Raw genomic sequence first — 27,951 nt, 5'->3', positions numbered from 1 at the left:
TCTTATAGTGTTATGGTTTCAAGAAATTGACGTGGTACTTTACAAGGTGGTACAAATCTGCAACGCGTTAAAGCATCGCTTTGCTGGCTGCGTTTGTTCGGGCGCACGACTGAAAACGAACTGTGCAGTCTTGTTTACATCCGCGTCCTGTGTGTGTGTGCGTGTTAGCGCAGTTTTCGTTATGTTACCCAGGGTGCCCCAGCCTGTGAGTTGTGTGGAAGTTGCCAGTGTCATGACCTCCAGTCGTTCTATCAGTGCGGTGCTATGGTTAATTGTGACCTCCTTTGTCTCCGTATTTCTGCATATAACATTCTTGTACAAATCATCAAGCACTGAATTGATTTATTCTGTTCAGCTAACAAAGACTGTCAGTTGCTGGAACTTAATAGAATGGGAATGTACACACTTGTCCTACAGTCATCTATTAAGCGCACTTGACATCACAGACGCCATATCTGAAAAAATAAAAGGGCACACTTTAGTGTCGTTACAATAAATCCGAGCCATTCAGAGTTTGTTGTTTATTAAGACCACATACACAAAATACAAACAATCTTCTCTTTGCTGTTAAAATGGATCAAATATCTCATACAGAAGGTCTTATTTGTCTCAATAATGGTGTTTCAAGGGTGGAGCAAACATACAATGGACACAGGCAAACACGTACAACAACAGCTCTGCAACATCAGCTACAAGCAAATCCGTGCTGTTCTTTGCATTGTGCTTGCTTGTTCAGAGTCATATATTATTGAGGAAACACTTACATACCTGGTCAGGGTCTTTTTCTGCGCTCATTCTTTATAAGCTCCTCTCTTGACTTCATGCTGGCATTGTAAACAATCTCACTTCCATTATCATTGCACCATTACATGCAAAACAATCACCACCACCAATGCATAAAAACTCCACACAGCTGATGCCATGCTATAATATGCCAGCTGAGGCTTTTCGTTTAGGCTTTTTGTTCAGAAAAAATTTCTATGGTGATGCAGTTGCATTTACCACTTCAATCTGACACAGATAGCTCAACTTTGACAGTAAAATCACATGAGAGGCCCGTGTGACCTCTGCTCAGGGATTTCCCTACACCCCCCTCAGGGGGGGTGTACACCCTCCCTGCAATTTTGCAACCCCCCCCCCCCCCTGAAATTTCTCAGGTAACCCCACCCAGCTCGGCCACCAACACGTTCTGGTAGTGAGTCCGGCGCAGCGAATTACATCCTGTACGGTCAAACTTGGGCTGTAGGACCACAGTCATGCAGATGATCGTACCATGCATTTCTCCAAAATAATTTGGAAGTGACTGTTCAATGCATATATTCCGCGCATATACCAGCAAAAATGCGTGCGGGCACGCAAACTCAATGTGGATCATCAAGAACCATTTCCCCCCAACTCAATCAAGCGAAGTATTCTGCTTTTTTCGTCTAAGGTTTTCATCGTTGGTTGCTAGGTGTTGATTGAGCTTCGTGAGACAATGTGCTAGGCTTTTTTCTTTGCCGGTCGTGTGATTATGCATCTTAATGTTGAAATGCCGTTCATAATGAATCTGTATTCTACTGTACTGTGTTCTAATGTGATAACATGTACAAATAAAACGGGAAAGCTGTGCAGATATGTCACCATTGTGCCACGATTCTTTCCGTGTCTATGAAAAATTCCGTAAGTAGAACCTTCACCAAGCATCCCCCCCCCTTGATAGCTCGGCACCCCCCAGCAGTGAATTTCTGGGGAAATCACTGCCTCTGCTTCTCCTTTGGCAAGGCTGCTCTGAGAACTGCCACTGTCCAATTGTGCAAATTGAGGTATTGCACGATTACATCAGCAGCTCTATACAGCGTTCTTGAGAATTTTCTTTTTTAGCTTTTAAGTCTTGCTATAGTTCTCTGACTGTTCCCAGTTTTCTACACTGTCCTGTATTGCAGACAACCTGAAATACAGATGGTAAAGCTCTGAAAAATTTGTGCATGTGCCCCATGCATTTGTGCACTGCGTAGTTACGCAGTTATAAACTGCACAGCTGTGTGCCGAGAGATTGTGCCATTTCTTGAGAAACAACACCGTGGAATATCAAAGCAAACAGCATCACTGATCATTGTCTGCTAGCTTTCTGCATTGATATGTAATGGACAGTAAGTTGAATGCTGCAATGGACAAATGAATGCAATGCAAATAAGCTCATATAAAGAAAAGAATGAAACTTGAAATCAGATGCATCTTATCTACAATGTGCTGCTATTATTTTTTAGGAAATACAGGATTGTATATCTTTCTTCCACATTTTCTGTTATCTTTTGAGACACTTTGGCAGTTGTAACTTTGCAAAAGCCGACATATTCATTCAGCTGTGTCAGCACAAAGCTACACAACCAGACAGTATATTAGGGTAGTGAACGCGGTGTACTGCATCATCAAGGACAAAGTCTGGGAGCAGAAATGTGGGACATTGCTTAATATGCAGAAAAATAACATAGATATTTTTGCGAACACATCTATGTTGGCACACATGAAGGGCATATAGTTATTTCATTACACTTTATTGAACTTTATGTACCCATAAGGGTGCATTACAAAAAAAAAAAAAAAAAATGTGGGAGGGGGCAGGGTTACAAAAAGAAACAGAGGTAGAGGTAGTGCGAAACTCCTCTTTAGAAGAAAGGAAAAATTCTGCATACACAACCACAATATTCCTGAAGCAATGGTTTCTACTCTTACAATTACATGTTTTTCATGCATTTAAGCAGGGTTAGTCACGTTTCAGCCACATATCTGTACGACAATTACTTTTCTTCACGTATTGCATTGAAGAACTGCTTTCCTGAAACAAACTAAATAAGAAGGTGTAACATATGTCACAGGCATTTTGTGCCGGTTATGAAGTAAAACTAGTACGCTTGAGGCGCCACGCATTCTCCTGGTGATGATGTGAAGGAAGGAAGCTTAAATCTTTCAAAATGTAAATGAGTGCAGTAGTGTCTTGCATTGTAACAGCATCTAGGCACTCTTTCCTGTGGGCTTTCGAATGACAGATTCATACATATTAGAGTCATTTGTAATGATGCTGATAACAACACCATTAATTACATCAGAATTTTGTGACGGTAGTATGCCCATATTGTGTTCATCCTTCATTCACTGCTGTGCATTTAGGGGTGGAGTGTGAGTCAAGGCAGAGGTGAGCTAGTATGCAATGGGAGTACCTGTTCCTATCAGGTAATATACAGGACATGTCAAAATGGAAGAACCGGGGGCACTTAGCACGTACCTGTACTGGTGTAAGGAGAACGAAGTCGCAACATAATTGAAAGTACAGTGAAGTGAAGTGTACATTAGAAGTGGCCATTGGTTTGGTTCATGCAGTATTACTACAATTTCTACTATTCTATATTTTTTGCTCGAACTCATTGTCACATTGAAGACAGACACAACAGAACAAAATTACAGGCATTTGGGCATTCATGATAAATAGAGGCATGGTTGCAATGTGGATGTGAATGCAGATGTATAGAATAAATCTTGCGACCTGATTACACATGGGCGTGTTTTTCTATTCTTAAGATTTGCGCCTTACAGCATATGAGAATACACAACAAGTGCACAGATCACACAAGTGTAAAGCTGGAGTGTCGTTGACATCAGTGTCGCCACCATGTCATGATTTTAGTGTCATGACAGCTGTCAACAATGCATAGCATGTGAGGTTTGCCAGGAAATCTTGCAACAAATGAGCATGCCTGTGTTCTCAGATCACATGATCTGTCGTACATCTGCAGTCACATCATAATGATAACCATGATTTAGCATAGATGATACAAATGTCAATCTGCCACGTGGTGACTGTCCTCAGCATAGCTGCGTTTCAGACAGATCAATGTACTTGTGCGCCGCAGTACAAGGTGGAAAAACAGCATTACCAATAACAACAGGTCCCTGTGATCTACATATATTTCACGGTACTGGTAATTGTGTTACTGGTTCTCTTTGCACTGGCTCAGACACACCCTACATGTCCTTCCATCACAGTTCCCTTTTTCATGCTCTCTATTTGTTCGTTATGTGTAACAGATAGCATTTCCGATATTCAATCATTCTTCATGTCCAATGTACAGCAGTAATTTCAGCTGTTCAGTGTTGGTACTTCCTGTGCAGTAAGAGTGTCAGCTAGTGGTTCTGCTTTTCATGCTAACCTGCCCAATAGAATTTCGCTCTGCTGCACTATCAATGCACAGGAGTTGAGTCTCCATGCACAATGTAGTAAATATTTCTTTTTTCCATAGCATGTGGCATGGGACAAACATCTGTACTTCACAACTAATAGTTGACATCCTTGATAATAATAATCCTTGTGGAAATGCATAACAAGTTTTATTGATTTAATGCAAAGAAACAACTCAAAAGCATGAGGTACAGGCACAGCTGTGCCCATAACAGATAATTTGGAAGAAAAGAAACGAAGTGTTGGGCATACACAGTGCTGCTCACACAATGAAGGGGAACACTGTGTGAATCATGGTCATGGGCTTGTATTGGCAGTAATCGCATCCCAGAAATATGTTGCTTTGATAAAGTCTGCAGCTACGTCACTTGTGTTTTGTCTCTTGCGGTGGCAGTCTATAAAGCCACATCTACTGTTAGCAGATGATAAATGTGAGCATAAAAGCAAGTAGCTGTCACCTTAAATATTTTCTAATATTACGGTACATCATCATTGCAGAAATGTTGGTTGTTGGCATATTTGCCCTCCCCGTCTGGTGTGGTGTGCTGGAAGCGGTAGAGCACACATTTTAGCTACACATGTACTTACATGTGCATCCTTATAAAATTTTGAGACCTTCACTTCTCTGTGGATTTTCTCCTGAACCGGCAAGGTGAAACCTGCACACAATTTTGCACGCAGCATCTGCACACACCTGACAGTGGTATCGACATCATGACTACATGGGCTGCTTCACACTCTAGTGTTGTGTTTATATGCCCCCATAAAGGCTCTCATTTGTCCATACAAATTCGTCGACACAAAACACTGCTCACAATATTTCCTTGTGCAGGATATTTCTACCTGTACTTTTATCGAATAACCAAGTCTGATATCCTAAAGACACGCTTTTTTGTCAAAATTTCTCCCAGTCGACATATACAGCAGCACCCTGCATTGAAGCCGATAAGCATAGCCCGATCTCACCAGCACAAAATTGTGCCAAGAAACATGCTCATAGTGATTTCCAAAAAACATTAGCGCTTTCATAATGACAGAACACAATAGTGCTTTCCTATGGGGCTTGCATCTTTCTGGGCAAGCAAATCAAGCTTCCAAGGGGATGTAGAGCTTCCTCCATATGGTGCCCTTTCCAGAGTCAGATCTGAAATATTGTACCTTGTTAATGCACTGGGACATCCAACATATAACTCCAGGTACCCTCTCAATGCTACTATTTTGGAATGTCACTCATAGCATTTCAAAGGCGAGCTACGTGCTTGATATTTGTGCCTTTACATGCTGGGTAACATGTACCATACTCCGCTGTATAGCTGTAAGGCACATGGAGGTATAACTGCTTCATGGAACCTCCACTCCCTCTTGTGACCTCCGTTTAGTTTAGAAGACAAACATGATGGATGCATTTTTAACAGGAAACACTTAACAGTAATCTAGGGACACAAAGCTCGTTCACAAGTACCGGCCATCACTGTAGTGTGCAGCAAGTCGTTAAATGTATCAATCAGAACCAGTAACGGCAGCACAGTACGAACTATTGTTAGTGATGTATAACAGAGGCACTAGGGGCTGTATTAAAAGTACCACGCACAATCAGCGTCGTTTTTGTTGCTGGAGGTAACAGCTGTTTGTGCACGACCTCCTGTCAGCTTTGGATCGGAAAGTGACTTGTGTCTAGCTGTCAATGTTGACATCACTAACTTTGACGATGTCGGTCCTAAATTAGGAGAGCGGATTTCAAAATTTCACTTCATACCGATCGTTAACTTTTAACTCACTGGCGGGTTTATTACTTCACTTACTTCGCTCACCTGTTACTCACAACGTTCTTTTTGCTTAATTTGCGCAATTTCGACTTGAAAACTATTGAAAACTTGAAAACAGCGTCCAGCAAAAACTATTTTTGGGTTGTTTCTCGAAAGGCTCATTCACAGCTGCTCCGCGGTAGACCGGCTTTAAACTACCCCCACCCCTAGTTTAAATCAGTCCTATGCAAATACATGGGAGTTAGACCATCGCTAGGCCGCCGGGTTTACGTCGTGTGAACGGCGAACGAAGTGAGATGTTGAGGGCAAATATTGATTGGAGTGCAACAACATTCGTCTTACAAACACTTCTAGTAGCTTTACAAGTCAAAACTTACCTATATTTCGCCGAAAAATTTCCGGCGAAGCATAGACTAGGCCTATGCGTTGTGCACACAAACTCCATGGAGGCCGCCATTGGCCTCACGGTAGCCGGGTTAGACCAGCGGGGTAGTTGTTCGTGATTGGCGGACGAAGTACTCACGTGATCAACTTAAACCAGACGTCACTAAACCAGTGACTAAGTGGGACAGCTTGGGACAAAAGTTTACGGAACACAGTACCTGCGTATTTCTTCAGCGGAGCGGCCCCCTGCTAGCTACCAGGAAGAGATCGAATAAGAAACAGGTGGCCGGTAATTCCATCCATTTCTCAGTATGTGTGTTGACTTCGGTTTGCTGCTAGATAGCCGCTCCATTGGAGAAATGCGACACCCCGGTGTTCCGTAAACTTTTGTCCCAAGCTGGACTGGTGAATACGGGCACGGATGTTAAGCGCCACCTAGCGTGAAAATGCCTCCAAATTCGGCGCAAATATTTTGTTGCGATAATTTTTCTACGGTGTCAACCAGTAAAGAAACTTTAACAAGATCCTGGTTGATCGAGCAACCCGATTGGATCGCTTCAGGAGGAATATTTATTTATTAATTCCGGGATTATTACGTGTGTTCTGCTCCGCAGCCTATCCTATAATTCTTCTGAAGTAGCTTCGGACGTACATGAAGACATCCAAGTTGGGCAGTACCGGGTACATGCATCGCTGTGAGAAGAGACAACAGAATGAATGCACAGTGGGTGCAGTGGTGAATGCATTGGACCAATATGCAATGACGTTTGTACTCACTGAAAAAAAGGGAGTAACGGGGGAGTAACTGCTCACTTTTACTCCCCCTTCCCTATAAGTTACTCCATTAATTTCTGTTACTCCCCACATTTGAAATTTACTTCGTCGCCCAGAATTCTTACTCCCTCCTCTTACTCCCTTTTTGCTGTGTTACTCTCCACACTTAGAACTTACTCCTTTGCCTGGAATTCTTACTCCCCCTATAAGTTGGCTGCTTCCTCTTACCCTGCCCACTTGAAAATTACTCCCATGCACTATATTCCCACTCCCCTGTACTCCGACTGCTTACTCCGTCCAGAGAGAGAGAGAGAGAGAGAAATACATGATGACGATGATATGGGGATGACTGTCCGTCCAGACAATGCTTAACAATGCCTGTTATTGCGGAGACACTTTGCTTCAAGTTTTCCATGGACTCCGCAATGATTTTTTTCAGGGGCAGCGAGCCCTGTCTGGGGTGAGAGTGGGGCCAGATATCAGCAATTAATTAGTCCTCTGGCCTGATATCAGTTTAATTTGCAAATGAACACGGATGTAATGAGGGAATTTGCAGAAACTAGAGTCACTAAATAAGCTTCGCTTCAGAGTATCCGACACTGAGGTCCAAGGGAGAGGTGGAGCGCCATCTTGTTTCCGCACCACACCGGTATCTTCCCCATTTGAGGATCAAAGGCGGCTAACATAATGCTCCGTGTGGGATAGAGAAGCGTGTGTGATTGTTGTGCGATAATCCATGCGTTGTTCACTAGAGCGTTCCGAGGATGTCAAGATGAACTCATGGGCGTCAACTGCTGCTTGCAAACGAAAGGAACATTTCACCCGCGCACGATAGATGGCATCGTGCGCTAAAGTGCGCATGGGTAGCGTGACGCGGAAACAAGATGGTGCATGCTCGCTCTTGGAACTCAGTGTCGATATTCTGAAGCGTAGCTTATTTAGTGACTCTAGCAGAAACCAGTCTGCAAACATTGCCGAAACGTAAGCCAGAAGCTGGACGGGTATTTGTTCATCATTTTGAAGTTTGTCATCTCGCAATGGGCAATAATATTTTGTACAGAGAACACGTGAGATAACCTGCAGGGCAAAATGTGTAGTTGGCACCCTGTCAGCTGGTGTCGAAAGAAAACAGTGCCTGTAGGCAGCAAATTCCATTACGAGCAATTAATCAGTCCCTTGGCCTGATATCAGTTTAATTTCTAAGTGAACACAGATGTAATGAGAGAAATTTGCAGAAACTAGTCCGCAAACATTGCCTAAACGTAAGCCAGAAGCTCTGCATGGCATGACAGTTACATCCCCATAGGGCATTTTATCAACTCCTCTAGTGGGCGTTACTGTTACTCCATTTCACAGCATTAATGGGGTTCCATAGGGTAGTGTTACTGCTGCACTCTCAGAAAAAAAGGAGGAACGGGGAAGTAACTTCCCACATTTATAAATAATAATAAATTTACATACAAATACATACACACATAAAACATAATAAATTTACACAATTTCTACTCCACCTGTTAGTCGCTTACTCCCGCTTTGTTTCAGCATTCACCATGTAACTCCATCACTTAAAATAGTTACTCCCTCTTGCCGGCCAAATTTTAATGGAGAAGTGATGTGTGACATCACCCTCCTCATCGTACTGCGACTTTCGAGTTATAAACGTGTGTACTACAGCGCAACCATCCATATAATCGCCTCATTTTTCTTTTATATTCCATGGTTTTGCACTCAGGCTCTCAGTTGGTGAAGTTCTCACCGTTACGTGAGAGCACATCGTGGACTGTGACACCCTCACACACTAATTACGTCGAATACTTATCCCGGAGTTTACCGCGTTCGAGAGTATTTCCCAATGAAGGAAGTTGTCATACTTATTCCTGGGGGAAGTTCGGATGTTTTTTCTAGTGGGTTGTCCCGTGGGATCACCGAATTGCGATGGAGATACCACCCCCATACCTTTTGTACACTGTCATAACTTTTCCCTTTCTCTTTTATGCACAACTTTTCCCATCCCCATCGAGTATGTACTATTGCGAATCGCTTATAAGCGGATGCACAGATATTCCGAAATCAGAAATTTCACACATGATTCCAAAGCAGCTGGAGGGTTTAAGTTTTACTCCAAACGGGAGTGTTCTACGGGACAAACCATTTACTCCCGTAAAGGAGTTGTAACGACACCATTGTTTCTCAGAGTGTGCTCCCACAGCGGAGGCAGTGTTCATACCTTACCCGGTATTAAGAGAACTCCCTTTGGACCATACCAAAGGTGGTGGTCAGGACAACATCTACAGGTGCGGCATGACCCCCCTTGGTGGTGTTGTTACAGCTACTGCAATGGGTGTCACGGTTACACCCCACAAATGGAGTAGCATGTTACTCCACTTACGGGGTGTAACTTTTACTCCAAAAGGAGTGTTCCTTGGGACAAGCCATTTACTCCTATAAGGGAGTCGTGACGCCACCCTTTTTTTTCACAGTGCTCGCCCAATATTACGATACTGCTAAGGGCGCTAATAGCTTACATAAATTGTACACATGCTAGCCGTTTACTAACGTTTCTCCTGTCGTTCTTGTTAAAATAGTACAATGTGCAATGCGGTTTCGTTCTCAGAGCTTCCCGTTCCGCTTGTTTCTGTGGTATTGTTCACCGTGCGAGGAACGAGACTGTGATGGTCTGTGACTTTCTGCAGGTTCATTTTTCCGCTGCGCCCCGCAGGCAGATCTGCACACCATGACGCGATTTCAGGCCCATGGTACCGAACATAAATCCAACATTAGTTCTTTGACACCTGAATGTGTGAAAACACGAATATCGAGGTTCTCACAAGCTTCGGGGAGATCGCACTACGAGAGCTCTATCATCCTCTTCGAACCTCCTCAAAGTCAAAGAAGTGTTATCCTAGTCGACGCTTAGAGGTTCATTTGGATTGAATAATGCAGTAATCACGTCAGTGCACATTCTGCTCGTTTATCAACAGAAAAGTCTGCGTGGAAAATGCAGCTTTTCTTCTCTGAGAATTGATGAGAAGTTTCTCTGAAACGCACGATATGTAATATAGTAAACAGTATAGTAAAGATAATAATATAGTAAACAGAAGAACTCGCTCTGTACTCGCATTGTACAACGTAAATTGTTCTGATCATAACGACCCATTTTCATAAAGATCATAACGACCAATTTCAAACCACCAACCATCAAACGACCAACGACGGATCAAGATTTCTGGGAACATATTTTGCAGTATAACATAACGGATATGGTTGAGGCTCTGCACACACACTCTTGCTTCATCTCATCAACGAAACAGAAAAGGACTATTCACTTTCGGAAGCGCTATGATGGCTCATTTCCTTTCTGCCCACACCGAAACGCAAATGTCGCTGCCTTCATTGGTAGAATTTGTGTTTAATCCACGTGATACCTAAAACTAAGTAACCTCAGATGACAAGCCAGCCCTGTCCTTACCATTGCTGTCCTTGCGCATTCGATATCATGGTCGTCGAATAGGTGGATCTTAGACTGGAAGTAGACACAATACTAACACATATATCTTATTCATTTCTTGGCTTCATATTTGATGCCTCAGCGTTACTAGGAACGATACTAGACGGTCGTAAAGGCTACTATGAAGCCTTGTGTGCTACGCCTGACTAACCTTTACTCCTTTTTTTTTTTCAATAAACATATTCCCCCTTCCCCCTTGTGTGCTAGCACGTTGAAGCCTGCGACTAAGCTGAGTATATTTGAGTTACAGAACCAATAGAATTACATAATATACTTTTTGGGGTTGGCCGACCTTTTAGAACGGTTCTCGGTGAAATTAAAAAGAACGTTTTTTAAGGCAAACACTTCGGTTTAAATCTTTCATACAGGTGTTTAGTGTTTCCTAATGGACACTCTGCATGAATATCGTTCAATTCTGTAGCACTAAAAAGTCGGCATAGCTGAGCTTTAACGGTACTTTGTGTTTTCGTGCTACATTTTATGCATTTTCTACGGAGTACTTCACTGTGTGCTCTCGTAACTTTCACTTGTTTCTGTTACGTGATTTCGTTCTTTCTCGAGTTCAATGATAAAGCTTAGATTACTGAATTAGTTAGCATCACGAAATGACGACTTCATCAAGTACCCTGGCGAGAAAAGGCTGATATCTTCTGCAAGCATGTTCCCTTCGGAGACATTTTGTCTCCTGGCGGTGCAGACGAAGCTGGGAATTTCCCTCGATTGCACACAATAATTACACAGCGCATGACCGTAATATAGCTATGATGGAGCATGTGCGATGTTCTCACCCAGTTTGCCACGATGAAGTCCAGAAGACATTCTATAATCTGCAAAAGGAAGGACCAGTTATTCGCGCATTTGCACATTTGAAGGACATTTACAGCCCGCCGTCAGTGCAGCACAGTTTTCGCTTACAGAACTCGGCCAATATTGCCACCCAAGGTCCCAAATATGATTTGGTGGTTGATCAATATGAGGGATATATGCTACGAGCGTTTAGCGTGCTGTAGCACTGCTGTTAGTGATATGTCAAAGGTGTGGGGAGCCGTTGTCGTGGAAATTCTAGTCACCACCAGAACGCGGCAAGTGCAGTATAGTCAGTGAAGGAAACCCTCACGAGAACTAGTTAAAAAGGAATGATTCGGTGCGAAAAACCAGTTGAGGGCCTGACACAGAGACAGTGTTTAGATAGCGACGAGGCTATCTAAATCTATCAACTTTCTTGTTGTTTTAGTAAACTTATAACCCGTACACACTGCCACACACAATCTGAATCGGCACTCGATCATTGGTCGTGGCTACCCGGTTAGGGAAACCCACGCCGTCCGCACTCGACATCGAGGACCCGACTTTTTACCCGACGGCATCCGGCAGGGTGAGGGAGACCGGAAGCCTCGGTGCTCCCGCCGATCCTTCTTGAAGTGCGTAATCTCGTTCGCGAACGGGGAGTGCCCGCTGTGTTGAGGCTACGGTCCCACTTTCCCCCTGCCCAATCGCGTCGAAAAAGGTGTCACTACGGGGCGCCACCTCCCTTTATCCAGTTGGTGTCCAGCAGCAATGGGTTGTCTCTCTAAGGGTTCTCTCCAAAATCCGTGCTCCCAAAATAGCCCTTCGGACTTGGGTTATTGCGCAAGCCTATTATCCCTTCACAAAAGCGAAAGCCAAGGCTTGAGAAGTGGGAGGATCGTTTTCTTGAAGGTCGTATCCTCTACGAACCAAACAAGCAAGAAGGTTTCCGAGAGCGTGCAACGCGAAGGACCAGATTACTTTACACTGAGTCAGTATCATAGCACGTGCCGCATGTAATTTTATCAAGCACACAAACAGTAAATTCATTCACGATCTTCAATCTCTCTCTTTTCTTTCTTTCTCTTTCTTCTTGCCATATAAAAGGACTTGTCCAACATTCCCCATTCAATGAGAAAAGAACACAGTTACTGTTGAAAAAAAAAGGAGAGAGAGAGAGAGAGAGAGAGAAATGCGGGGAGGACCTCAATATACCCAGTTGCGAAATCCCCGATCTCGAAATTCCCGTTCTCAAAACAAGGAAAATCAAGGAGAATCCTCTATTGTTTCGTAAGATTATATGCCGTGTTTAAAAGCACGATATCACTATTTAACCACTGCAATTCACGGAATTCGGATGTCTGTCCAGGTCGTTTTATCGAACGAAAACCACATTTTAGCGGCCGCTAGGCTCAGCAGGCTGGAAGCGACGGTACAGCCTGTTATTTTATTATTAGGTTTGTCCAAGTTCGCCATTGGCAGTTTCCCGCGCACGACTGTGTATTTATAGTCAGATAACATTTATTTACAGTAGTTTATTTTGCAACAGGGATTTAGACCACTTTATGCGAGGTACACCCGAACTGTGTAGCACATCATAGCCCGAAAACGATGACCTCTCCTCTTGGTGTTTTTTCTCACTGTTGCTTCAGATATACTCTAAACACTGACGGATCCACGGACACGTGCCCGTTAAAAAAGTTTCCACGGAAAGTGCGGCCGGTACACAGCCGTAACCGTCTGGAAACAGCCGTAACGGTTATCAAATAGAAAGCACAGCGATCCCCATCGCCAAATTTCAGCAGGTACAAAGCCGTCACGTCGGTATGAAACGGCTTTCTGCCCGCTAAGTAATATGTGTGCCTCCTGAACCGTGTGCTTGTTGAATAATGCGTGAGCCGGCTAGTAGTATAGATATATTGAGAAACTACGGCCATGTTATTGTTAACTACGGCGCTCGGGTGGAGGCTCTTACCGGTGGGCGGAGCGTGGCCGGAGGCAGCGTGCGCGCCTACCCGCTCACATTTTTCAGCCTGGGCCGATTTCTTTCATCATTTTTCAATCTGTGTCGAATTCAATCGCAATTTTTCCCCCGCTACAACAGGTGTGCAGTAGGCAGTTTACATGCAAAGGATAGCCATACACAAAAGTACAAGTGAAAATATATTTATTAAAGTCATTAGTGTCGAGAATTATGTTATGACTCTGTGTGAAGGAGAAGAAATTAGCCAAAAACCTGATGCAATAGCATTGAAGGGGTATCACAATTTTTTTTTATTAGCGATAATCACGCAAGTTTTCAATTAAGCAGAAGGAGTAGCACATTTTAATCAAAGAAGATATTTTTAATCACTATGATTACAATCAAAATCAAAAGTTTTATTATAAAAACTCTAACATGACCATGATAGTGGAGTTTTAATTACAAAGTTCTGATAGATGTATGTAACTTCAAGAACAATAGCTGGGCCGACTTCTCTAGCGATTTCTTATTATTTTTTTCAGCGCGCGGTGGGTGGCGCGCAGGTGAGGGGCTGTCCGGGTGCTTACCAGCGGGCTGAAGAGCTGAGCGTACACTTATGGTTGTACACACTGGGCTGACTTCTTTGGCTATTTTTCAGCCTGGGCCGACTTCGTTCGCATTGTTTCATGCGGCGCGCAAGTAGGGGCATGCACACTGACAACATCGGGCCACATCTTTGGTGATTTTTCACCCTGGGACGACTTCGTTTGCAAGTTTTTTTTTCAGGTGGTGCGTGTATCAAAATTAAAAGTTTTATTATAAAAAGTCTAACATGACCACCCTAGCAGAGTTTTAATTACAAAGTTCTGACAGATGTACGTAACTTCATGCACAACAGCTAATATTCCATTATGACACATTTAATCAAAGAATATATTTTTAATCACTATGATTACAATCAAAATTAAAAGTTTTATTATAAAAAGTCTTACATTATTATACGCGACCACCATAGTGGAGCTGTAATTACAAGTGCTGATAGATGTATGTGAACAGCAGAGAACCTGGAAGACCATGGGACACACATGACACGAACACAAAGCGAAATAAGATCTATAACACTACATTGGTTAATCAAAACAACAAAGGAGGAGAATAATCTATCATTTTAGCTACCATAAAATCATCCTCGTGACTTAATCTTGTCGAATCCAATACAATTTTCATTCTAAGAGACACTACAAACCTTATTTTGTTTTATGAATCCAACACAGAAAATATATTAAAAAATGAACTTCACCGCATAGCGCGCTCCTAGTCAACAACCAGCTCTAATAATATCTGCCCTGATTTGTTGAAGACGGGAGGCGTACGCCTGTTTTGTCACAGTTATGAACATTTTCGAGCGCAATAGGGAAGATTATTCCAACATTACACAATTAATCAATTTCTTATTAAGTAAACAGCATAGGCATACGGAAATAATAAGAAAGAAAACGATCAACAGCTAGCATTACTAGAGAGCCAAAACAATGCACAATCCAACATGTAAACAAGAGACACATGCAGGAAAATAATTGAAAAATAATCTATGAAAACGAGAAACATGCACGGATAAATAGCAGAGAAACACTTTGAACGGCACACTATCCAAACGTAAACAATAGCACACACGCAAGGAAAGAATGAGAAACACGATCAACAGCTAATAGAGAACCAAAACCAATCACATAAACAAGAGGTACACAAAGGATAAATAATTGAAAAAGAATCTTTCAAAACGAGAAACATGCACGGAGCTAACGCTGAATAGCAGAGAAACACTCTAAACTGCGCATCTGCCAATGTGTAAACAACAGACAGGAAAATATTATTGAAACAAGATCAACAGCTAATAGAGAGCCAAAATCCAACACGTAGACAAGACGTACACAAAGGATAAATAATTGAAAAACAATCTATCAAAACGAGAAACATGCACGGATGAATAGCAGAGAAACACTTTGAACGGCACACCATCCACGCGTAACCAATAGGTACATGCAATGAAATAATGAGAAATACAATCAACAGCTAATAGAGAACCAAACAAATGCACCAAAGCAATCAAGAGGTACACAAAAGAAAATAATTGAAAAACAATCTATCAAAACGATAAACATGCACGGATGAATAGCAGAGAAACGCTTTGAACGATGCATCTGCCAACATGTAAACAACACACAGGAAAATAATAGCGAAACAAACTGTCAAACATTACAAATTGAAATAGAAATAATATATCTTTTGAACTATCATAAAATCATCCTTACGACCTAACAATATACAATTTTCGTCCTACTCGGGCACTATAAACATTAGCTTGACGGATATATCCAACACACGCAGTACAGGCAAGCTTTACACAGTACAACCAGTCTCGAGCACGGCGGGGTCACTCTCTCCCTCTATACAGTCCAAAGCGAAGAATCTGTTGTCAATCTATGGGGTGGGGAAACCCTCTCTCTTTTTTTGACATTCTTTCCTCCAAAACAGCATAGACATACGGAAATAATCAGAAACAAAACGATCAACAGCTAACAGAGAACCAAAAACCATCACGTAAACAAGAGGTACACAAAGGATTAATAATTGAAAAACAATCTATCAAAACGAGAAACAGGCACGGATGAATAGCAGAGAAACACTCTAAACGGTGCATCTAGCCAACGTGTAAACAACATGCAGGAAAATAATTGAAAAAGAATCTATCAAAACGAGAAACATGCACGGATGAATAGCAGAGAAACGCTTTGAACGATGCATCTGCCAACATGTAAACAACACACAGGAAAACAATAACGAAACGAACTATCAAACATTACAAATTGAAATGGAAATAATATATCTTTTGAACTATCAGAAAATCAACCTTGCGACCTAACAATGTAGAATTTTCGTCCTACTCGTGCACTATAAACATTACCTTGACAGAGGTATCCAAACACGCAGCACAGCTAAGCTTTCCACAGTACAACCAGACTGGAGCCCGGCGGGGTCACTCTCTCTCTCTATACAGCCCAAAGCGAAGAATCCGCACATCCTTGGCAATCTATGGAGTGGGAAACCCTCTCTCTTTTTCACATTCTCTCCTCCAAAACGAAATATTCTTAGGACCGGTGTACAGAGGCGAAATTTTTTATTGATCGCAAATAGACATTGGAATTATTCGATTTTCAAGAACACAATAAGAATCCTATCAAAAAACAATAGCACGCAAAAAATGTAAGAATAGACTTTTATGTCAGTGCAAACTGGTTTTAGAGAAACATTATCTAAGCAAATGAGAAATATTATTGGCGCAAACGATACTCAACCAAAACGAGAAACGATGCATTTTAATGTATTTCAAATCTGACACAACTATTATGCATACATTATTCTCAACTCACAAAATATCGAAAGAGTGAATATCTGAAGCAAAAAGAGAAAGTCAAATTTATTCAATGATAGACACAATACTCATTCGAAAACGAGAATCAAATTTAATTACGTCGTTTTATGACAACTTTGCAATAGTAATTTCTACACACAGAAGCCACAAACAACTCATCTGAAATGCAAATTAATGTAAAAGTTTGCTACAGCGAAAATCAACGCGCACAACTTTCCCAAAAGTAGAATATTTTTATTAATATCAATCGAGTGATCATTTGAAACAAAGTCAAAATCAGTAATTAATTTAGGCAAACATTTTTCGTAACCACGCAGCGCAAATATACATCACAGAAACATGTATTTTTCATTCAGGGCCCACTAGTGGAAACGAAGTGAGAGAGGGAAGCTGAGTTCCCGTACACTTTCGTTAAGGTTACGCCCGCAGGGAGTAGGGGAATCCAGCAATGGTCTTGGTATGCAAAGGCATAAACTGACTCCTGCAAGTCAAGTTAGGGAAGGAGGGTCTCTAGCGCTGTCTTGTACATAGAATAATTGAAAGCACGCGTTTTTTCCTTAGACATCACATCTTTTTTGTAAATTGATTTTCATAATTCTAACGTCAGGTGGAACATTCTAAACGCGATAATAAATTTTTAATAAATAAAATTTGCACCAATATGATTTAATTAAGTGTCGAGGCACACTACAAAACAGAACAGACAAGTGCTATACATTGAAGAGATGGACGGATTTTGTACTTGTTACCATAGGTCATGGGAGGACCTGATAAAAAGCTGCTTCGAAAAGGAGGAGCCTCGAAACGATTCAATTATCGCTGTATTTCGGTGCGTCCTAGACATGGTCGTATTCGGAGATATGGGGCAAATCATGGAATTCAAGATGCGAGAACTTGTATGCCGAATCTACAGTAGTTATAAAAATATTTGCACGTCAACATCGGAAGGACCACTGGGATTGATGGTGGAGTTTTTGAGGTTTGCTAACGAAGAATTGATATACACAGATGTAATTGTAATCATTGCAATGGGCATTGCGTTAATCAAGAAAGCAATCAGATCAAATTATCATATACAAGCAGTCTATATCGCACTATTCATTATGGATTTGTTGAAATTACGGTTGAAATGGAAAGTACATAAAAAATCTTATCATGTGATATATTCCACCCTAGAACCTCTACACATTCATTTTATTCTACCAGTCAAGGGTGTCGAATGAACAGAACTTCAATATTGTCGTGCAAGGTCTGATGTATCATCACTTATTGAAACTCAAGAAACATATCAATTGCGGTGGACCACCGGACGATTTTCATCTAATACTCTCTTGTACGCCATTCAAGAATCTTCATACAAAGAAAGGAAACATCAATAAGAGGCTGTGCAAGTTCATCGCTACGAAGTGCAAGTTGTTGAAGCAATACAAACACGGCGACAACATATCACCTGCGTTAATGAACGCTGGATTCAAGTGTCCAATAATCAGAATAAACTACTTGATGTCTTCGGAATTCATCAATCAAGACAACAAACGAAAACTTCAGAGTTTGGATAGAACTGTAATTTATCGAAATAAACACGTGTATAAATGAAATAATAATTGTATTCTTTGTCATCACTGTAATGTATTCAACACATCGCAACGAAAACAGCTTTTGATTAGATTGAAGATTGCTAAGGAGACACTATGTATATTGTTTTTTGATAGAATTCTTATTGTGTTCTTGAAAATCGAATAATTCCAATGTCTATTTGCGATCAATAAAAAATTTCGCCTCTGTACACCGGTCCTAAGAATATTTCCTGTTGGAGGAAAGAATGTGAAAAAGAGAGAGGGTTTCCCACTCCATAGATTGCCAATGATGTGTGGATTCTTCGCTTTGGGCTGTATATATAGAGAGAGTGACCCCGCCGGGCTCCAGTCTGGTTGTACTGTGGAAAGCTTAGCTGTGCTGCGTGTTTGGATACCTCTGTCAAGGTAATGTTTATAGTGCACGAGTAGGACGAAAATTCTACATTGTTAGGTCGCAAGGTTGATTTTGTGATAGTTCAAAAGATATATTATTTCCATTTCAATTTGTAATGTTTGATAGTTTGTTTCGTTATTATTTTCCTGTGTGTTGTTTACATGTTGGCAAATGCATCGTTCAAAGCGTTTCTCTGCTATTCATCCGTGCATGTTTCTCGTTTTGCTAGATTCTTTTTCAATTATTTTCCTGCATGTTGTTTAGACGTTGGCTAGATGCACCGTTTAGGGTGTTTCTCTGCTATTCATCCGTCCATGTTTCTCGTTTTGATAGATTCTTTTTCAATTATTTATCCGTTGTGTACATCTTGTTTACGTGTTGGATTTTGGCTCTCTATTAGCTGTTGATCTTGTTTCAATAATATTTTCCTGTCTGTTGTTTACACATTGACAGATGCGCCGTTTAGACTGTTTCTCTGCTATTCATCCGTGCATGCTTATCGTTTTGATGGATTCTTTTTCAATTATTAATCCTTTGTGTACCTCTTGTTTACGTGATGGGTTTTGGTTCTCTATTAGCTGTTGATCGTTTTGTTTCTCATTATTTCCGTATGTCTATACTGTTTTGGAGGAAATAATGTGAAAAAGAGAGAGGGTTTCCCCACCCTATAAACAGATTCTTCGCTTTGGGCTGTATAGAGGGAGAGAGTGACCCCGCCGTGCTCGAAACTGGTTGTACTGTGTAAAGCTTGTCTGTACTGCGTGTGTTGGATATATCCGTCAAGGTAATGTTTATAGTGCCCGAGTAGGACGAAAATTGTATGTTGTTAGGTCGCAAGGATGATTTTATGATAGTTCAAAAGATATATTATTTCCATTTCAATTTGTAATGTTTGATAGTTTGTTTCGCTATTATTTTTCTGTGTGTTGTTTACATGTTGGCAGATGCATCGTTCAAAGCGTTTCTCTGCTATTCATCCGTGCATGTTTATCATTTTGATAGATTGTTTTTCAATTATTTTCTTTTATGTACCTCTTGTTTGCTTTGGTGCATTTGTTTGGTTCTCCATCAGTTGATTGTATTTGTCATTATTTCATTGCATGTACCTATTGTTTACGCGTGGATGGTGTGCCGTTCAAAGTGTTTCTCTGCTATTCATCCGTGCATGTTTCTCGTTTTGATAGATTATTTTTCAATTATTTTCCTGCATGTTGTTTACACGTTGGCTAGATGCGCCGTTTAGAGTGTTTCTCTGCTATTCATTCGTGCATGTTTCTCGTTTTGATAGATTGTTTTTCAATTATTTATCCTTTGTGTACGTCTTGTTTACGTGTTGGATTTTGGCTCTCTATTAGCTGTTGATCTTGTTTCAATAATATTTTCCTCTCTGTTGTTTACACATTGGCAGGTGCGCAGTTTTGAGTGTTTCTCTGCTATTCAGCGTTAACTCCGTGCATGTTTCTCGTTTTGAAAGATTCTTTTTCAATTATTTATCCTTTGTGTACCTCTTGTTGATGTGATTGGTTTTGGTTCTCTATTGGCTGTTGATCGTGTTTCTCATTATTTCCTTGCGTGTGTGCTATTGTTTACGTTTGGATAGTGTGCTGTTCAAAATGTTTCTCTGCTATTCATCCGTGCATGTTTCTCATTTTGGTAGATTCTTTTTCCTTCCTTGATTTTATTTTCCTGCATGTGTCTGTTGTTTACATGTTGGATTGTGCATTGTTTTGGCTCTCTATTAATGCTAGCTGTTGATCGTTTTCTTTCTCATTATTTCCGTATGCCTATGCTGTTTACTTAATAAGAAATTGATTAATTGTGTAATGTTGGAATAATCTTCCCTATTGCGCTCGAAAATGTTCATAACTGTGACAAAACAGGCGTACGCCTCCCGTCTTCAACAAATCTGGGCAGATATTATAAGAGCTGGTTGTTGACTAGGAGCGCGCTATGCGGTGAAGTTCATTTTTTAATATATTTTCTGTGTTGGATTCATAAAACAAAATAAGGTTTGTAGTGTCTCTTAGAATGAAAATTGTATTGGATTCGACAAGATTAAGTCACGAGGATGATTTTATGGTAGTTAAAATGATAGATTATTCTCCTCCTTTGTTGTTTTGATTAACCAATGTAGTGTTATAGATCTTATTTCGTTTTGTGTTCGTGTCATGTGTGTCCCATGGTCTTCCAGGTTCTCTGCTGTTCACATACATCTATCGGCACTTGTAATTACAGCTCCACTATGGTGGTCGCGTATAATAATGTAAGACTTTTTATAATAAAACTTTTAATTTTGATTGTAATCATAGTGACTAAAAATATATTCTTTGATTAAATGTGTCATAATGGAATATTAGCTGTTGTGCATGAAGTTACGTACATCTGTCAGAACTTTGTAATTAAAACTCTGCTAGGGTGGTCATGTTAGACTTTTTATAATAAAACTTTTAATTTTGATACACGCACCACCTGAAAAAAAACTTGCAAACGAAGTCGTCCCAGGGTGAAAAATCACCAAAGATGTGGCCCGATGTTGTCAGTGTGCATGCCCCTACTTGCGCGCCGCATGAAACAATGCGAACGAAGTCGGCCCAGGCTGAAAAATAGCCAAAGAAGTCAGCCCAGTGTGTACAACCATAAGTGTACGCTCAGCTCTTCAGCACGCTGGTAAGCACCCGGACAGCCCCTCACCTGCGCACCACCCACCGCGCGCTGAAAAAAAAATCGCTAGAGAAGTCGGCCCATGCGGAAAAATCGCCAAAGAAGTCGGTCCAGGCGCACCGAGCCTGTCAGCCTGCTGGTAAGCACCCGGACAGCCCCTCACCTGCGCGCCACCCACCGCGCGCTGAAAAAAATAATAAGAAATCGCTAGAGAAGTCGGCCCAGCTATTGTTCTTGAAGTTACATACATCTATCAGAACTTTGTAATTAAAACTCCACTATCATGGTCATGTTAGAGTTTTTGTAATAAAACTTTTGATTTTGATTGTAATCATAGTGATTAAAAATATCTTCTTTGATTAAAATGTGCCACTCCTTCTGCTTAATTGAAAACTTGCGTGATTATCGCTAATAAAAAAAAATTGTGATACCCCTTCAATGCTATTGCATCAGGTTTTTGGCTAATTTCTTCTCCTTCACACAGAGTCATAACATAATTCTCGACACTAATGACTTTAATAAATATATTTTCACTTGTACTTTTGTGTATGGCTATCCTTTGCATGTAAACTGCCTACTGCACACCTGTTGTAGCGGGGGAAAAATTGCGATTGAATTCGACACAGATTGAAAAATGATGAAAGAAATCGGCCCAGGCTGAAAAATGTGAGCGGGTAGGCGCGCACGCTGCCTCCGGCCACGCTCCGCCCACCGGTAAGAGCCTCCACCCGAGCGCCGCCTGCCGCGCGCGAGGAAAAATACGCGAAAAAAGTCAGCGTGACGGTGGCGCTGCCCTGGCGGGGGAGCCGGCGTTTAACATGGCCGTAGTTTCTTAATATATCTATACTATGGTAGCTAGAAAGGGTGGTACCCCGACCGGCGAGAGAATGGTACCCCGACTGGAGTGGTACCCCGACCGGCGCATTTCGATGAGTTTCGCCAATAATTGTGTTCGGAAGCATTTTCTTGCGAGTTTATTCTTAGCCGAGACACTACGAACAGGGGCTACGTGTATTCTTGAACGATTGCGGGGCTTTCACACGAAAAAACAATAACAACAAAACGCAATTCGTACGATAGCAGCCGACGGATTCTAGCGAGCGCAAAAAGCTGCCGCGGCTGCTCCAATTACATATTATACCTTTTCGTTATCCGCCCTTTCCTCAGCAATAACGGCACTTTACTGCACAAACAGGATACATTTGACTATTTATGGCTTGGACAATCATACAGCCCTGCCCTGAAGTCTTGGCGACTAGCATAGCAGCTACCGCAACGAAAATAAAATAAATATAAAATAACATAAATAAAGCTTGTTTAAATAAATAATAAATAAATAAACAAAGCGCTTGGCCTGGTCTTCCTTCGTGCTATATTAGTTTAGTCGAGACTGTTTGGGCATATTCCTGCGTACTCTTCTCTGTCGAGGTTTACGCCTTTTACGTAAAAATAAAGCCTTGTGATGAAATAAAATTTGCACTCAGCAAGTTCATTTCTGTGGAGATCCCAACCAACTTGGTGTGTTGAGGCTCGAGCACCGGTGGTCAACTCATGGAGGCTGTCAGGATGTAATTTGTACATGTTGAAAAATCTAGTGAAAGCTGCTTCAAAGGAAGCAGGGAAGAAGGGAAGGGTCCTTCTCTGCCGACGTATTCCCCGCGTCTACAGCTTCATCACCCATGTCAGGGTCAGATGTATTCCTTCTTTTGCAAGGCACTGGCGACTCCACGCTGCCGTTCCTGCTGTTGCGCTGAGCGGGCAGTTTCTTGGAATTTGTCCGGAAATTTTTGGGTCCGGGAGTATTGTACGTACCGCACCATCTTTCAGGGTAGGCCGGTCACGCTTCATCGGCTCGATCTTGACGTTCACGACAGGTGCGTTGGCGTAAAAGCGCAATCGTCGATGTGTATTTCGCAAACGGCCGAATGCGTTTGGAGAGGCATGTCTGCACTTGGTGTACGCTGATTCCATTCTTGAAACCTTTCTGGGTCCTGCGGAACGGCGAAGAGCGCGAACTTTCCAGTTGCGTAACGGTATCCAGTGTTGCAGCCGGGCACAAAACAGTGTTTTACATGCTGCTTACGTTGTCCAGGCATTCAGGTGTCATCCCTGTGCGCTGAGAGAACCAAGTGGTCACTTGCTGAGAGACACAAAACGCTAAAAAGGCAAAAAAATAGACGAGCGGGCCGGGGACGCAAGCAAAACGTACGCGCGAACGCGGCGAACCTAGCATACCTCAGACTCCGGAGGAGGAGGAGGAGTGTCGTTGGGAGGAACCCGAGAGGTCTGCCTGCCTGATTAGGCGGCATGTTTCTCGGGAAGGGAAAGATGGTGGAGAGGAGGAAAGGGTGAAGTGGAAGACCGAGCGGAATCCGCTCGGGGGGAGGATAGCTGCGTCCATGGGCCGACTTCATGGGAACTGTGCCGGCATACGCCTATTACACATCTGAGGGAAACCCAGGAAAAACCCCAGACGGCACAGCCGGCCCGCGGATTCGAACCGCGGACCTCCCAGTCTCCAAGCGCACGCGTTACCGCTGCGCCACCGGAGCTGGTCCTCAGACTCCCAGCGCCCGCTGGCGCCGTCTTCCAGCGGCGGCGTGCTCCGATGTACGAGAGAAGCGGCGCGGTCGAAGTACCACCCTTTCTAGCTACCATATCTATACTACTCCGGCTGAATATGCGTGTCTTTGTTGGAGCGTACTACGTTGCTGCGCGCTCCGCCGGTGAGGAGTGACATGGCACGGCGTATTCTTCCGCAGTACATTCCTTCCCAGGTTTTTGCCCCTTGTCTGCGGTGCAACCTCGCCTTTGTGAAGGATGACAACATTGCTTTTTAAGTACAGGTTTAATGTTTGGTTAAGCTAAGTCAACCTAGCTGTCATGCATCGTCTGACGCTTGCGTGTTACTCGTGTTTAACCATCGAAGTACATTCTGTTGCAGACGGTGGACGCATTGCAAATGGCGGCAGGCGAGGATCGGCTACATCCGTGAAGCGACGATGTACGTTACAAGCGAGGTTAGTTGTATTTTTTCGTTATAGGTGACGGCGGAACTGTATCGATCGCAACGACGTGAGTTGCAAAGTGATGTACTATTCCAGCATTCACGTTGGAACAATGCTAGCGTGATATTCACTCCGGTTTCTTTAGAGGTCGTTTCCAGCCTCAACGGTCACGCACACGTGTGCAAAACTGCAACTGCTTCTCACATCGAAGCGTGTCTGGTGCCGCTTGCCTGGACATTTGTTTTCGTCGGCCATTTCGTTTGAGGAACTGTCGTGTTCGTCACCAAGGATGATCTTGATTGGGCTTTGCAGTGCCAGCTTGTTCGAAGTTTCGAGGATTCTACGTTCGACGTTTGGAGGACTGTCTGGTGTATAGAATAGGTTGTGTGTCCGTGCAACGTGTGCTCCATATGTGTGTGTTGGGATTAGTGAACCGTGTATGCTTTCCATTCGGCAAACGATGATGTACTGGATGCAATTTAAAGGTATGTGAAAGCCAATAAAATTTGGTGTTTCTTGTTCGATGGCTTTGGAGCATTTTGTTCTTTTCTTTTTCTTTCTTTTTTTTTTTTTGTTGCGAAGCCATGTGGTCATTTTTCTGTTAGGGAACTCGAGAGACACAATGTGTCTCGCGTATTAGTGGGTACAGGTAACCCTTTAGTGCGTCTGGTAGACTGCGGTTTCTGGCGTTAGCAGGGACGTCGTACCAGCTGTTTGAGGGGGCACAGGGCTCCTCCAGCTTTCTCAGGCACCGCGTGCCTCTTGAAGTCATCTGGCACATTTTTTTTAATGTGTCAGTTGATCAGACGGCACATATCCGTCACTTAGTTTGGAGTGTACCTGTTTGTTACCTTGCTGTCTTCATCATCTGAAGCATTGAGAAGATAGTGAGCCTTCCTCGTGTCGCTGCTTAATATAATTTGAACGACAGTTTGCGCGCTTCTTTCCGTGTAATTTTTCAAGCTATAACCTTCGAAGCAGGAAATGTACTTTATAATAGGGTGTGGTCAACCCTACATGCGCTTTCTATTTGTGACAAAAAGACAAAAGAACGACGTGTTAACTCGCACGTTTTGAAGTTGGAATATTGAAATTAAATTTACCTATGATATTCTCTAGCGACAAATGTCGCTGATCACACATTTTTCGCGGCGCGCTTTCTCTCTTAACTTCTGTTGAGTTTTTGATATTGTTACTCAAACACTCTGTGTGAGTGGTGCACAACGCGGAAAACAATTGAATAGTAGGCTGCATATTCATTAATTATGGCCTGGCGACTGGCCCACCTACTAAAGAGAGGTTCTTCATCCGTCTTTTGTCGCCTATTTTCCACACTATTGTGATAGATCTTCAGGTGACGAAGCTAAGGTTCTTTTTGGCTCGCGCTGAGTGGTTGATATTTGTGTGCTTGTTGCCGGTCCGCGCTGCGTTCCAGTCGCGGTTCCACCTTGGAATCAACGTTGCTGTTGCTACTCAACGTCTCTACCAGTTATCACAACTGGCGACGAGTCTGACCTTGTATGATGCTAGTAGCGGACGAAGAGTCATCCAGCTCGATGAGTGGAGTACCTCCGGGACTTCACGGCATTCGTGGATCGAGAACGTTCGATCATTCGAAGGAAGCATGGGACATGTTTCAAGTGAGCTTCTTCGCTGCTATTCGGGTAGGGAGAGTTACCGACGACTCCGACAAGAGAGATCTTATTTCTGCATTGAGCCCGGAAGTTTTCAAGCGCCTGTACAATATACCGCAACCCAAAGACGTTATGGAAGTTTCTTCCAATGACATCATGACGAAGCTGTCGGAACATTACACACCGAAGCGGTTCAAAGAATTTAGCGTTTCAAGCTTTTCTGGTCCCTGCAGGAGGAAAACGAGTCGGTCAACGACTGTGTGGAGAGACTCTCAGCCATAGTCAGCCACTGCGAATACGAAGGCGAGAGGGACACTGGGGCTTGCTCATTGTTGACAGCCTTCATCGTTGGCTTACGGGATCCGAGGGCGCGAGCAAGACTTGTCCCGGAAAAAGAGTTGACGTTGCAGTCAGCCATTCGTTTGGCGGAGAGTTCGTTGGCGGCAGAAGCAGATCACGCCAGCTTCATTCTGAAGTTCCTGTCCACAAGATTGCGGGACCAGAGACCGTCCGTCGCAGGTGTTTCCACTGTGGGAATACCAACCACGGACCTGATGCATGTAGATTCAAGAAAGAAGAATGCCACTCTTGTGGGAAGTCTGGTCATATAGCTAAGTTGTGTCAGAATGGACGTGCATCGATGTCCACCAGAAAATCGAAGTCCAAGCACTCAAGCAGAGTCAAGCTAGTTACGGACGTATTGCTGGCAGATGAACAGGACGGACGAAACCTGACTTGTCACCTACTTGGCAAGGATATCACACTGCAAGTGGATACTGGTTCAAGGAGCCACGTTGCTGGATGAACGTACATTTATAAAGCTTGGGAAGCCGAAGCTAGAGACTTCGCTTTATCGACTACGCGGTTTGAATAAGGGCGAAATTCCACTTCGTGGACAAACAGAATTGGATGTTTCCAAGTGTGTTTCCATTGGATGCAAAGGTTGCAGGTGTTGTTCACACGGGTGGAACACACGAATTTACTTGGAAGAGAGTGGATTGCGCTACTCAATATCGACCTCAACAGGTTGTTTGTCGGGAGCGTCGATATGGCGAGGGAGTCACTAAACGAGATTTTGGGAAAATTTTCAGGACTCGGCCTCGGAAGGTGCACGAAGTTGCTGGTCCATCTTCATGTACGTGAGGGAGCACAACCGAAGTTCTTCAAACCACGTCCTATACCTTTTGCCACAAGACAGGCACTAGAGACCGATTTACAACGTCAAGTGAAGAATGGAGTGTTGCAACCGGGGGAGGTATCAGAATGGACGACACCACTCGTGGTCGTGCCCAAACCAAACTGGGCCGTGCGTGTCTGCAGATACTTCAGTGTCACAGTTAACCCGCAGCTGGCTGTTGCACAGTATCCCATTCTAAGGCCGGAAGAGCTCCTGGCGGTCCTCAACGGTTGTGAGGAATTCACGAAGCTCAATCTCTCAGAGGCATACCTTTAAATGAAAATCGACGAAGAGGCAAACAAATTGCAGGTTATTAATACGCACAAAGGTATCTTCCAATTCAACCGTATGCCTTTCGGGATAGCGTCGGCACCTGCTGTATTCCAGCGCACGATGGAGCAAGTTATCTCAGGACTGCCATCAGTGGCTTCCTATCTCGACGATATTATTGTCACGGGCCGCAACCATGGAGAACATGTCAGCAATCTGGCTAAGGTCCTAGCAAGACCGCCAGAATTCGGATTCACTCTGAAACGGGAGAAATGTGCTTTCCTGCAAACCCAAGTTGAGTATCGCGGTCGCATCGTGGGTGCCGACGAATTTCGCCCCTCTCTGAAGAAGGTGTCAGCGATCCTCAGCATGCCACCGCCCAATCAAGTATCACAACCAC

The 27,951-nt window shown here is 42.9% G+C and overlaps 1 long non-coding RNA gene across 1 annotated transcript in view; it reads right to left on the bottom strand.

The window, feature by feature from the left end:
* Positions 1-10,609: 10,609 nt before the first annotated feature.
* The window catches only part of LOC135368692 (uncharacterized), a 94,358-nt gene continuing 77,016 nt past the window's right edge, over positions 10,610-27,951 (bottom strand). The window contains exons 3-4 of the long non-coding RNA XR_010414853.1: positions 11,437-11,475; positions 10,610-10,663 (exon numbers count right to left, since the gene is read on the bottom strand). This is a non-coding gene — a long non-coding RNA (uncharacterized LOC135368692). The remainder of the gene's footprint in view (positions 10,664-11,436; positions 11,476-27,951) is intronic.

This window comes from Ornithodoros turicata, chromosome 1 (assembly GCF_037126465.1).
Source record: "Ornithodoros turicata isolate Travis chromosome 1, ASM3712646v1, whole genome shotgun sequence".
NCBI classification, from domain to species: Eukaryota; Metazoa; Arthropoda; class Arachnida; order Ixodida; family Argasidae; genus Ornithodoros; species Ornithodoros turicata.
The sequence above is the reverse complement of the archived record's forward strand: the minus strand, read 5'-3'. Positions and strand labels throughout refer to the sequence as shown.